Raw genomic sequence first — 14,284 nt, 5'->3', positions numbered from 1 at the left:
GAAGTGGTGAGTCGGTTCAGCAGGGCTCCACTGGAGGTGTCGTTGTTGCAGGTCGGCTCAGCTTTACCCTCGTCGGATTCTTATGTCCTGTGGCGACTCTGAAGATCCAGTCCCAAAAGCCCTGCTTTTATGCAGAAAATCCCCATTCATTCAGCCTAGCTGTCAATCAAAACACGCTAAGTGGTGAGCGGGTTGGCTCACCACTTGGGCCAATCACACCAGAGTGCGACTTGAGTTGGCAAGGCAACTCAGTCCAGGGTGCCTAAACCCCCCCCCCACACCACCTGTGGTACCCAGACAGAATGGCACCACTTTGGAGGGCCTCTGTGTAGAGGCCCACCAAAAGTGGAACAAAGGGCTCAACCTTTGGTTTAGGAGTCACAGAGACGAACACAGACGCCATTTTAAAAACCGAGTTCTGGCAGAAAATACCACCCGATAGACTTATTTAAGATAAGTAAACCGGTGGTATGTCAGAGATTAACGAGAAAAAGTATTAATCTCCAACAATGGGAAAAATCCCATAGGGTTATATTCGGGGTCGAATATAACAAGTAGTTTCCACTGCCACCAGCCAAAACTCGACGAGGGGGGACGGGACAGTGCCCCCTCGGATAACAGACCCAGGAGTAATCGAATTACTCCTACTAGTACGTCCACAATAGGATGGTTTGTACTAGTTCTGTTAGTAAATTTATGTCTAGTAAAGCCAATGGTGACTTTACATGCCAGGGGAGACAGTAGTCAGTCCCCGGGTATGGAGTCTATGATGGGGGTCTGCTAGGACGCCCCAGTGTGACGGCACGGAGGGTGAGGTTTAACACACATAGAAAAACATATGAGACCCTATGGAGTAAAAGACCCCATAGCCCATCGAACACATTGACATTTCACGGAATTACACACATTCATGTCCAAGAGTGGGAGAAAAGAGTCTCACTCTTGGCAGGATGGAAAAAAACAAACTCCAGAAATCCAGCAAAGCTGCTGGGGGACTCACTAGGTTAGGAAATTCAGCCTAAACAGAGAATTCTCCCTAACAGGCACCACACCTTTTTGGGGTAAGGTGATGTGCACCTTGCTGTGCTGGCACTGCCTGAGGCTGCAGGACTGCATTCCTCCTTTGATCTGCTGGCCTAGGAACAGGAGCAAATATAGTGGAGTGTGACCCTGCATCCGTAACCACCACAGGCAGACTTTCCAACACTGAATGCACCATAGAGGCCTCTACCCCCAGTGCAGGTGGGTTGGACAGAACAGCATCCCTGCCAGAAACACTCACCTGTGACGGGACATTTGTCTCAATGTCAGATTCAGCACCTGAGGCATAGAGGTCTTTGGAGGTGTACCCAGAGATACCCGTGGACAGGATGGTCTGTAGGACTAATGGATTTTCACCCACCCCACGTCCTCCACTGGTGCCTGGTTGGGGCAGTGAGTACTCCTGCCCCTGTGCCATCTCCTCCTCCTCAACAGCATCTAGTGCCTCATCACCTGCAAAAACATAAAAGAAAAGTAATGAAGACAGGCATGAGCAGAACAGCCCACACACACAGACATCATGATGTACACATTGAATACATACACACATGACAATAACTCTGGCATGCATGAACTGGCAATGAAGTGGAAGGGGAGCCGAAAAGTAGACACTGAGGACTCCAAGAAGGAAAAGCAACACATGTGCTGCATGCTGCATAGCACCTGCATCACGCATTAGCCTGTGAGTGCCATGGACAATCCAGATACATGACACATGCCACCACACAGATGGCACATAGCATAGCCATGGCAGATTTGACAAGGACAACCAGATGGTAGTAAATCAGTACTGTCACCCATCCATGTGAGATGGACATCATGAAATAGAACATGCAAAAGAGTGTGACAAAACATGCATGTGCCACACGCTGCAACAAAGCCAGTGTTCACTAATACAGTGATGGCAGACACATGGATACATCAATGGTTGGTCACTTGGACATGACAGAAGACAATTGTCATGTTGAACATTCAAACAGGGCCCCAAAGTGATTGTGTGCACGGCATGTGTAGGTGCACAATACTCAATCATCCTGATTGATGAAATCATTCCCATAATAAGTAAACAATTGTGGGGCATTGTGGGGTGAAATGTATGTCTTAGGTATGTTGAATTTGGGGCAGAGCGGCACAAAAATGTGTGTTAATCATGCAAAGGATTCCATCACTCAGGCAGAATGAACAGGAAAACAGTATGAACAATGTTGTGGCATGATGGCAGTTGAAGGGCAAGTGCAGTAATCAGGTGTAAATTATTAACTGTGCTCAGAAGGGATACTGTAAAACCCAAACCCAAGGCTGCTGGATGGTTTGGAGGCACTATATGTGTGACCCATAGCAGTCATGACTACACAGTCTCACCTGGCACTCAATCAGAACACATCACCCAAGCAACATACACATGGTTTGCGCACACATGCATGCCCACTCACCGGACATTGCCTCAAGATCTGGTAGGTCTCCCATGCCTTGGGTCTGATCCTCTCTGATGAAGCCTCCAGCGATTGACTCATGTTCTGTGAGTACTGACTCCTCTGGTGGAGACCCACTGCCAATCACCAGAGTAGAGGCATGATTGGAAGCCAGCTTGTTTTTTGCTATGCGTTTGAGGGCATTCCACCGCTTAGAGCAATCATCAGCTGTGCGCCCATGAATCCAAGGGAACTAATCTGGTCCGTGATGCACTGCCAGTGGGCCCTACGTTGAGCAGTCACAGTCTTGCACCCTGCAGTCACCAGCATTTGGTGGCCATGGGCTGAGACATAGCTCTCAAGTGCATCTAGTTCCACATCATTGAAACTCTGCTTCCTTGACGTGCCGGAGGTGGGATCCGTGTCTGGGGTCCCAGCCTGTACCGCAAGAGCACCCTTCTTCCACTTCAGAGGTGGTGCGGACACTGAGTGGCTTACGCCGCTCTGGTTGGTAGGGGCTGAAGCGCAGGTGGACTGGGCACTGGAATTAGCCAAAGGCACGATGACCAAAGGTCTCACTGCATGCATTGGTTGCTGGGTGATGTTGGCAGGACCAACCTTGGTGTGATGGTCTTGGACCAACACTGTCCCGGCTGGGTGACTCAGAGCTGGGGTGGATTGAGCTGCAGCAGCAACTTTCACCGCCACACGTGGCTTTGACTTGGTGACACGGAAGTCGGCCTGTGAGTCATCCTGTGCCAGTTCGGTCAACAATATGGGCTGGGTTAACAAGGACTAGATGGGATGGTGTCCGCTGCATCTCCCTGACCCATTGGGGGGGCATAGGTGTCCCTTATTGGTCCTCCACACACTGGCCTCTTGGGCCACCCTGCACATCCTGGCCACTTCCCCTACCGCGGACACCTCTTGGAGGTCAGCCACCTTTGCCTCTCTTACCACTTGGTCTCCTCCCAACCATGGCACTGATGTTCTTGTGCAAATGGGAGGTGCAGTAAACAATTGTCCTGGGCAATTGGGGTGAAGGGGGCAGGGTACTAGATGGAATACCTACTCTAGTGTTCTAGCAAGGTTGTCTGTGACCGCTGGGGGAAGATGACGGGTCACGCAACGCTCAGGCACCCCGAAAACAAAATGTAATGTGTACGCGACCCCTGGTAGCCTACGTGCTTTGAAAGAAGATCCTGCACTACGCTGTGGCACCCAGAAACAAAAAAATAAGCGTACGCGTGGTACACGCAGGCTACAATGACCTCTGAATGGGTACGCGACACACGGGGGCAACCACAGTTATAAACTACGTGCGCGACTCACCGTCTGCCTGGAAAAAGAATGTGAAAAAGACACGCGTGTGCGCGTTGGCAACACCCCCGCCAAAAGAAGAATTGAATGCTGTCTGAGTATACAAGGAGTACGAACTGGAACCGTTGTGAAGTAATCGCGTGTGAACCGACAAGAAGTACAAGAATCACCTGCTCGCTCGCCACAAAAAGCATGTACAAGAAAATGGCGTCCTACGTGTACCTTTTACCCCAGCCCACACGTGCGACGTCACTTACGCGCTAAGGGCCTTTCCTCCAATTACATGCAGTGACACCCGGACGTGCAGTTTTTGCACATGTACACTCACTATGCACCCGTGTGGAGGGAACTGCCCGTGCGCTTTACGTCACAGACGCGCTTACGCGCTAAGGTCCTTTACTGGAATTACACGCTGACATGCAGTTTTTTCACATGCCAAATCACTCCGTATCAAGCTGGCCACGTGACAACACACAGAAGACCACGCTGCTGCCCAGAAGGCCATTTTCCTGCCCCCCAGAACCCCGAGCCCGCTCCCACCTGCCATCTGCTGCTGCCTGCTGTCCACATGCCCTGTGATTTGGTGCCTGCACGTCAGCCATCTGCAGGGGTCCAGTTGCTGTGACCACCCCTGCTGGAACAGTAGACTCCCGACTGAAGTTCCATCGCTCCACAGCCCAACACGAGGACCCAGTTGGCCACCCACACCTGCCTCAGGGGTTGCCATGTCGGGGGAAACACCATCAGAGACCACTGGCAATCCCCAGCCAGAGAGGCAGAGGGCTACCAGCTTCAGTGCCACAGAAGTTGGTATCCTGGTGGAGCAAGTCCTGGTGCATTATGATGCCCTCTTCAGAAGAGTATGCGCCGACAATGAAGGATGGAAGAGGATCTGGAAGGACATCATGGCTGCCATCAACGTGGAGGAGGTGGCAGCCCGCGACATATGACATGTCTGGAAGCGCTGGGAGAACTTCAGGTCCAGGACCCTCAGCAAGGCCCAGCGCCTCTTGGAGGCAGAGGATGCAGAGGGGTGCCAGGTCCGCCTTAGCGACAACCAGATGAGGGTCCTGGAATGTATTCACCCAGCGCTCCACCTCCAGGTCCTTGAGAGGCACACCCATCTGGAGTCGAGCGGTAAGTGTCCATGTGCACTGATTGGACGCAGTGCATGTTGAGGTTTGCCAGGAGTGTGCAGCTTGGGCATATGTCTGGAAACGGCCATGTATGGTTGTGTATGTGCAGGGACATGAGCCTGCCACATATGAGTCCAGTCATGTGTGAGGCACATCAATGGTGTATGTGTTGAAATGCATGATGCACAAATGCATGTGGGGATGCACACATGTTAGCATTTCTGTGTATGTACTGTGGCATGGTTGGGGTGTGACACTTGGATGCTGGTTCCACCTTCATGTATGTGCACAGTGTACGTGTGTGTATGTATTTGACATGTGTTGGACTGTGCTACACCATGGATGCATGTAACGCCAACATGTAGGAGGCTGATTGGCAGATGTGACATAGTTGCCGATGATTTCACTTTGACAGGTGGTGGGGATGTACAGATGCATGTATGTCTGTTGTCATGTGTGCATGTGTTTGTCACTCCCCGTGTTGCATGTGATGTCAGGCTAACCTTCGGATGCTCATGCTGTTGTATGTGTATGGATGGTGCTGCCTCTGCAACATTCCTGTTAATTTGTTAATTTGTGCAAATGTGTAGGTTCAAATGATATGTGTGTTGGGGAGTGTGATGCCATCTGTGAAGTTTGACACTGCCACTCATGTACAACTGTCATGTGTGTATCAGACCATTGTACAGTGCCCTGATGCCTGTGTTCTGTCTCTCCCTGACTGCACCGTCAACTGATGAAGAGGGCGGAGACTGTGCTGCGGAGCACAGTGGCAGGGATCCCACCGCCAGCCGGAGACGCAAGGCCCAGCTCTCTTCGGGAGTGAGGAGTCTGGTGCCGTGTTCGCGGCCGCAGCTGCTGACGGTAGGTCCAAGAGGCGGATGTCAGAGGTGGACTCCTCGTCAGCAGAAGGGCCAGCTGAGACCCCACATGGGCCTATGGAGGAAGATGGTATGGAGTCATCCAGGTTGGTGGGGGGTTTGGTTGAGGAGGCCGTGGAAGGCCCACGCATGGGGCCTTGAGGGGGGCATTCACTGGTGCTAGTGGTGCAGTCCAGGGGCAGGTACAGGAGGCAGCACAGGCCACCGTGGAGGTGCCTGTGTGTAATCCTGTCCCCGATCCTGTGACTGCATCATCCCGCGCTAGCAGGGATGCCTTCATCCAGACCCATTATCAGGGAGGGGATGCGCAAACAACAACTGGCCTTCCTCTCCCTGCGGATGTGGCTATCTGGGACCGGGTTGAGCCTGTCCTGGATGGGGTGGCGTTGCGTCAACATGGCATTCAGGGTGACGTGCTGGGTTCTCGTGTGGACAATGCATGTCATTTTGAAGGCCTCATTGACCGCGTCGACCAACTAGGACGGGTTAGCAGTGCTGGGTTCCTCCGTGTGCTGGAACTTTTATCGGCCCCCTCCTCAACTGAACCCTCGATGAGCCAGTCGTACTCCGTGCCATCTTCCTTCCCACGTATCACCTGGGCACCCTGTGGAGCTGGCCCTGACCCAGCGGCCAGGCTGGTGGAGGACACATCCCTGCCGCAGTCGGGAGTTGGAGGTCCAGCAGGGGTGGCCACCCCAACAACTGGACCCCAGCAGGAGGAGGACGTGCAGGCATCGATAGGCAGGGCACATGCACGGCAGCAGCAGGCTCAAGGTGGGAGCAATGATGGCTCAGGGCCATCAACATCACAGGGGCAGGCATCGGCCGGACGGCAGGAAGACCCTGGATTGGGTGTGTCTTCAGTGTGACAGCAGTTGGGCTGGCAAAAAGATGCGAAGCAGCGGCGGGTGGAAGAGGCACAGCTCACTATGGTTAGGGCAGAGAACTCCATGCACAGGGCATTGAGGCGGGCTGAGTGCCTCGAGGCAACTTCCAGGGAGTTGGAGGAGGCCATGGCTGCATCCCTGTGATACCTCAGGGCCAGGGAAGAGGCCCGCCTCCAGGATGGTGAAGAGGAGTTCAATGATGCCCTGGCCTGGGACATCAACAAGTGAGCCGTTGAACTTGCTCACTGCCTTTGTACATAGTTCTTTAGGGTTAGTTTTCATTTATTTATTTTTATTTTGGAGTTCATGGACTTTGCTCCACTTTATGTACATAGTTATATTTTTTAGGAGTTTTGGTAGGTTTCCTTTTGTTTGGGCATCATGGACCCTTTGGACTTTACCTTATATATTTCCACACATGTACATACTTTAGTTATTTTGTCAACCCATGGATCAATGGTTTTAAAAAAAAAATATTTTTACATTTGAAATGGACAAATTCCGTTTTTTCCTCTTGTGGATTTTTGGTTTACATTGGATTTCTTTTTATTTTGGATTTCATCATTTCTTTATTTACAAGTTTGATGTTTCATGATGTTTTTTCTTTACGTATTTTAATAAAAATCATATTTCTTCATTATTGGTGTTGTGTACTCTCATTGGTTTTGTGCAAGTCTCAACGAGCATTGCCTCAGTCATGTGTTGCCACTGTGTGGATCTGTTGTACTTTTATACATGGCCATGGTGGTTCATTTGAGGCTCTCATTGCATGGGTACTTTGGGAGTGGGTGCAGTGGATGGTTGCGTGCTTGTACTGGGGGGCCGGGGATTTGTGTGGGCATTTGGCCCATGGGTCTCTTTTGTTAGAACATGGTGTTTGGTGGGCCACGTATTGGGGCCTGCTGGCAGGTGCCCGTCAATGGTGGGAGGGTGCGTGGGGGACATGAGTCGGGGCCTGCTGGCAGATGACCGTTAACGGTGGGTGGGTGAGGGTTTTGAGTCGGGGCTTGGTGGCAGGTGCCCGTCAATGGTAGGTCGGTGTTTGGGGGACATGAGTCAGAGCTTGCTGGCAGGTGCCCGTCTATGGGGGACATGAATCGGGGCCTGCGGGCAGGTGCCCGTCAATTGGGGGACATGAGTCGGGGCTCACAAATGCGCTCACAAGTGCATGGTGTCATGTGGGCTCACTGCAGGGAATGGTCAGGGGTATAGGGTAGTCCCCTGTGGTGTGGGCTGCCTGCAGGGCATGGGGAAGGGGGAAAGGGCACACCCAGGAGGGGCCACTATGCCAAATTGTGTGTAAAACTCCCTGCGCACCACCAACATACACGTACCCCGCTCGCCCAAGGCCTATCACGTGTGAAACTTCCTGCACACCCCCGAAATACACATACCCCACTCTCGCCAGGCCTATCGTGTGTGAAACTTCCCGCGCACCCCCGAAATAAATGTACCCAACACTCGACAGGCCTATCACGTGTGAAACTTCCCATGCACCCCCGGAATATACGTACCCCGCTCGCTCAAGGCCTATCGCGTGTGAAATTTCCCATGCACCCCCGAAATACACGTACCCCACTTTTGCCAGGACTATCGCGTGTGAATCTTCCTGTGCACCCCTGAAATTTACGTACCCCACTATCCCCAGGCCTATCGCGTGTGAAATTTACTGCGCACCCCCAAATACATGTACCCCGCCCGCCCAAGGCCTATCACGTGTGAAACTTCCTGCGCACCCCGAAATACACATACCCTGCTCTCGCCAGGCCTATCGCATGTGAAACTTCCCACAAACCCCCGAAATACACGTACCCCGCTCGCCCAATGCCTATCGCATGTGAAACTTCCTGCACACCCCCGAAATACACGTACCCTACTCTCGCCAGTCCTATCGCGTGTGAAACTTCCTGCACACCCCCGAAATGCACGTACCCCGCTCGCCCAAGGCTTATCGCGTGTGAAACTTCCCACACACCCCCGAAATACACGTATCCTGCTCTCGCCAGTCCTACCGCATGTGAAACTTCTTGCGCACCCCCGAAATGCACGTACCCCACTCGCCCAAGGCCTATCGCGTGTGAAACTTCCTACGCACCCCCGAAATACACGTACCCCGCACTTGCCAGGACTATTGCGTGTGAAACTTCCTGCGTACCCCCGGAATACATATAGCCCACTCGCACAAGGCCTATCGTGTGTTGTTGGATGTATCAACCCACTCATCCAAGCCCTGCAACATCACTGTGCCTTGCTGGCAGCAGAAACATCATAATGGCTGCCGGAAAGCATGCTGCTCGCCAGAAATCACCAGAAATTGCGCAGTGAAAACCTGAAAAATAGGCCACCATCTACTTTGACCTATGTCAGTGGTAACACAGGAGACCACAGCCAAAACCAATCCTTTGGCTGCTCACAGAGCAAAATCACTGCCAAGGAATACAGAGCTGTCTCAAAATCTGTTTTATTTGGTGTCAAATTTGCTAAAATCATGGCTCACAAACCACCTAAAAAGATCCAACCTCCTTGTTGGGTGTTCCACATTATTATACTGCAAGAATCCACATAAATCCAATGGCAGAAAGAATCATATGTTATTAGAACAAAATCCACTTTTAAAGATACTCAATGGAATGAAAGCTGTCAAAATGGGTGCAATACCGGTACTCACCACTACCAAAAGCCGGCGTTTTAAAACCATTTTCTTTGTAAAGTTGAACATGGAAACCCAAACTATGCCAAAGAAATACTTGCTATCAGAAGCCTAAGGGGTGGATACAATTTAAAACTATATTCTGAAATGGCTTGAAGGAAAAAATTGTTTAATGTATGTGTAAAAAATGTGGGTTATATTGTAAGAAAAGACAATTTGTAACCATTGGTTGCAGAGTTAAAAAGTTTCCCACACTGGGATCAAACAGATTCCACACCTTCCCCCTGGACAAAGGAAGCTTTCCCCAGCCCTTGGCCAAGAGATTGACAGACTGGTGTGAACAGGAACTAGCCAAGGCACCCTGGCATGTTGCTCTCAGTCAAGACAATGGATTCTTTGGGATGAATAGGAATATACTGATTTGGGTGTGACTGGTCAATAACTCCTGGCAGGAAACAAGACATGTGACCCTCTGAGTCAGCCAGCTCTGGGAGCAGAGACACACCGTTGTGTATATTGAATTTAAAGCAAATGTATGTTTTATAAAAACGCTTATAACAAATTGTACCAAGCTGACAAAAATATGAAATTTTGAGGTTCTTAAAATGAAAAATTCCCTCACGATTTAAGACTAAGCTGGACGCCGTGTGATGTTCTGAGACCAAACCCCGGAATTTATTGATATTGCAACTGTAGTGTTTTTGCTATGAACATAAGAAATTACAGAGATATGCTAAGATAAAGTGTGTATGCCTGTGTAAAATTTGGAGCAGAATGAATATTGATAAACCCTCCAAAAGCACGAAATGTAGTCATTTCTGAACTCAAGCTCGAAGGAACATGGGACTTGAACAGAGACATGCCTTAATTAATCTGTGATGTGTATATGTATTATGAACAACTTGTGTGTCTGGGAAATATGTCTTTTGGGAAAATAGAGTTTCTATGAAAAAGCAAAGGGGAGGGATTTCAGTTAAGCCATAAAACACAGCATCACTCTGACATATATGACACACTGCTCCTGTCTCAAATCAGGGGACAGGGAATCCTCTGACCTATCAGGATCCTTAGAGGGTTGGGCATAGCGAGGCAGCCTCCCCACCCCCTTTGGAAACACATAAATAGGAACTGCTGAGGCCCAGATAGGACACACTCTTTTCCACTACTCAACTGATATCTTGCGAAGCACCCTGACGGAAGACTCCAGACTCCAGATAGATCCAGACTCCAGACTTTCAAACCAAACTCTAGAACTTTGAAGCAGAGAGGCCTAATCCAAAAGCAGAACTCTTTGCAGCAGGCCTCAGAATCTTTTGCAACCTGATTCTAACCCCTAAACTTCCCAGGGGCATCTCAAAATCCAACAGCCGGGCTGAGCTGTTTTGCTTCTCGCTAAGAACCCTGTGCTAGAACCAAGATCCAGACCCAGAAAGCAGCGCTGTATCCAGAGCCCGTCAGATCCAGTCTAAGAGGCCGTCCAGACCGCCGTGCCGTGCTGAGAGCAGAACCCAGAGTGCCCGAGACCTGTCCGGTAGCGAGTGAAGCCAAACCCTTGACCAGATCCTGATGGGGTCCCTTCCATTCCCATGCCTAGGAGTGAGTATCAGATCTAGTCTAGAACTGTGCATAGGCATCTCTTAGTCTAACCTAATCTTATCCCATCCATTTCAACCTATCCAGAACTGCATTATAGAATCTTGTGTCCATCCTGTTGATTCCAAATCTGTAAAGCGCGATCTGTCAATTTGAAATCTTGACTTTATTTCTGAATATCTACCTTCACAAAAACCTCTGAACCTCCTTTGAAACGCACATCCTAGAACCGACATTTAACTGTAATTTTGAAGCTAAGATCCTAAGCTTTCCAACAAACCTAAAACAACATTCAAATTCATTGTAGTTTTTCTATAATCGCGATTCACACACACGGAAAAATTGCAGCAAATTGCAATTTAGCCCCATTTCACCACTTGTAAAATAACTGTTTCTTGTTTTCAACTGCTGAAATTCGTTTTCCATCTGATAATCATTCATGAATCAATTCTAGTGTTTATCTGAACCAATCCAAAGTAACTATCACCTATCCTGAATCTCCTTTAGTGAGTTAAAATATTTTTAGCAGATTTTCCCACCCATTGCAAGCACATTCAATAGTATTTCACCTGTATTAAAATCATACCTGTTTTCTCTAAGCTTGCTGGGGGGAACTGGGATTGAACTGCATTATTGATTGTATTCTTGAAACCTGTGTACCCTAATTTCTATCTCTTCATATTGCAAAAGGGGGGAGTGAGTAGTCACAGGAGAAAAAGTGATAATATTTTGATTGAAATCATGTACAAGTTTATTTCTGTGTTGCATTCTTTCCATCTTGCATTTCATTGAACCATAAAAGTATTCTCTGCTACCTTTTCCTTCCTATTCCTACTCCTAAGTGATCAAAGAGATTGTTGATTTTGTAATATTACCCATTGTTCATTACCGTCCATATTCATAAGTGTGCTATTCAGATATTATTTTGTTCATAAAAGTGTGATATATATATATTGTTTAATTCTTCAAATAAACCTTTTAATTTGCAAAACAAACCTGCTTCTTGGCTCAGTGAGGTCAGGGGGATTCAAAGGGAGGGGCGTTATATAAGGGTTCATCATCCAGATTAAAAGAACTTTGACATAAAAATATATAAATAAGGGCTTCCATTGGGCATCCCATCCTAAGCATTGACTTAGTTGGAGTGCTGGATTGAAGTCACTTACAGTGTGAAACTCCCTGTGCACCCCCGAAATACACACACCCCTCTCACGCCAGGCCTATCACGTGGGATCACCCCTGCGTACCCCCAGAATACACGTACCCCGCATGCACAAAGCCTATCGCGTGTGAAACTCCCTGCGTAAGCCCAGAATAAACGCAGACACCCCATCCACCCTGGGCATACCCCACAGGCAGCCCACTCACCCTCTCCATGCCCCGCAGGCAGGCCATCCATCCTGTGCATGCCCCACATGCAGCTAACACCACAGGGGTACTTTTTCTACGCAATTTACCTGGCACGAGTGGGGTACCCGTATTCCGAGGGGTGCGCACGTACATTTTCATGCGTTTTGGCTGCCGTGAGCAGAGTACGTGTAGTATTTTCATGCGATTACAGTGTAGCGGCCCTGTATGCTGGTTCAGGGTTAGCGCGGCCCTTTGCGCCGCATTGGGGATTTCAATGGCTTTTCCTTGGGCAAGGGACGTTCTTAGGGCCGTAACTGGTCCTTCTCTGTGCTGCTCGCGTGCGCTGCCTCTGCGCTGAAATCTATGAATTACCCCCCAAATGTCCTTGTCTCCATTTGTATTGATATAACATTGACAATACCATTGTTTGTGCATATCTTACACTTCATATGTGCATGCTTCGTTATGTATTCTTAAGTTGTGAAAGAGATGTTGACTTTGGCCAATAAAATCAGCTCACATTTCATTCAAGCTTACTATCCCAGAAATGTACTGTACAATCGCAAAAATATCAAAACCTGACATGCTCAGTGCTCATCCAACGAAAGTCTACTTTGCTCATTGTATTTATGGTATAAGAGCTGCACAACAGCATGACAGATTATTCCAGCAGTCAGAGCAGAGCTTTGAAAGGGGCATGTTTTAACAATGCAGCACGTGCTATCTAATGTCTGATCCATGCGCCTCTTGAATGAGGAAATTCATTTGGTTTACCTGGTTGAGCTGAACCTGAATAATGTTGGTGCAACATAACTTGCGAGGAATCTGCTTTCAAATTGTATGGGTAATTCGAATTAAAGGTATCATTGAATACATGCTAGCATCCATTTCTGCCCCCCATTTCAAACGTTGAAAGATCAATTGTCAACCATATATCGCAGGGATGGTTGGGCTCATGAGCATGCAATGGTGCAATGGAACTCTGCTCCGAGTGCTGGAATAATCTTGGATGGTAGTTATCTGCTCAAATAGTGTAAATAAGATGAGCAAAGTAGAGTTTCACTAGGTGGGCACTGATTTTGTCAGGTTGTGATATATCTGTGGTTGCCACAGTACATTTGCAGCAGTTTGTTTGGTGGAGTTGGTGGAGTACAAGCAGACAGCGGAGTGAAGGGGTCTGATTTTCATTTCCACTACGGGTGCTGGAGGAGGATCCTTTAAATACACACACCCTGTGTGGAGCGCAACAGTGTGTTTGGTGTTGAGGGAGAGGGGCTGCGGCAGTGAGTCATTAACTTTGCAACTAAGCAAGTTAAGCTGCAAAACGTTTACTCCCTGTGACTAACTCTCATGTAAATCCCATGTTTTGTTTTAATTTTTTGTGTCCATTCCATCAAACTTGTCAGCGTTTACATGGGTTGCCTTGCTAAACCCTATATTTTGTACTCTTTTAACAGTCCTGTGGTAGTAACAGAAGGAGTTCAGACCACTATATTATTATTATTCATTTTTTTCTCCCTCAGGTACTAAATGGCTACAAAAGCAGGCTGTACTGATCCATACTTGGACACGGGTGCCGGCAGAACCCTCAGCTTCACCTGTCTATTATTGTTGCTGAAAGAGCAAAGGTGAGCTATAATACTGCTGTAATACACAAACAACACAATTAATCCTGGGAGGATCATTGACATGCTGTTCTCTGTCTCAGGGAAGAGAGGGAGGAGTGGGGAGAGAGCAAGTCCCAGTGGGCTATTAGATCCTTTGAGTTTCCACCCAACTTTAATTGCAAGATGTAGACCTAAGCTTCCACTTCTGGATTTAAATTGTTCCAAATAGTAACAGCAGTAGAGGGGGAGCGCATACACAATCTCTGCTAGTGGGTGCACAATAGACACTCGCTATAAGGAGAGTACTAGGAATACCAAGCATCATTAATCAACTGGTTAATCAAGAGGAGCTTGATGACGCCTAACATGGCATAGATACACGTGCATCTCCACAGACTACACATACC

This window comes from Ambystoma mexicanum, chromosome 4p (assembly GCF_040938575.1).
Source record: "Ambystoma mexicanum isolate Mex_15411 chromosome 4p, UKY_AmexF1_1, whole genome shotgun sequence".
Taxonomy (NCBI): domain Eukaryota; kingdom Metazoa; phylum Chordata; class Amphibia; order Caudata; family Ambystomatidae; genus Ambystoma; species Ambystoma mexicanum.
This window is presented reverse-complemented; position numbering follows the sequence as displayed.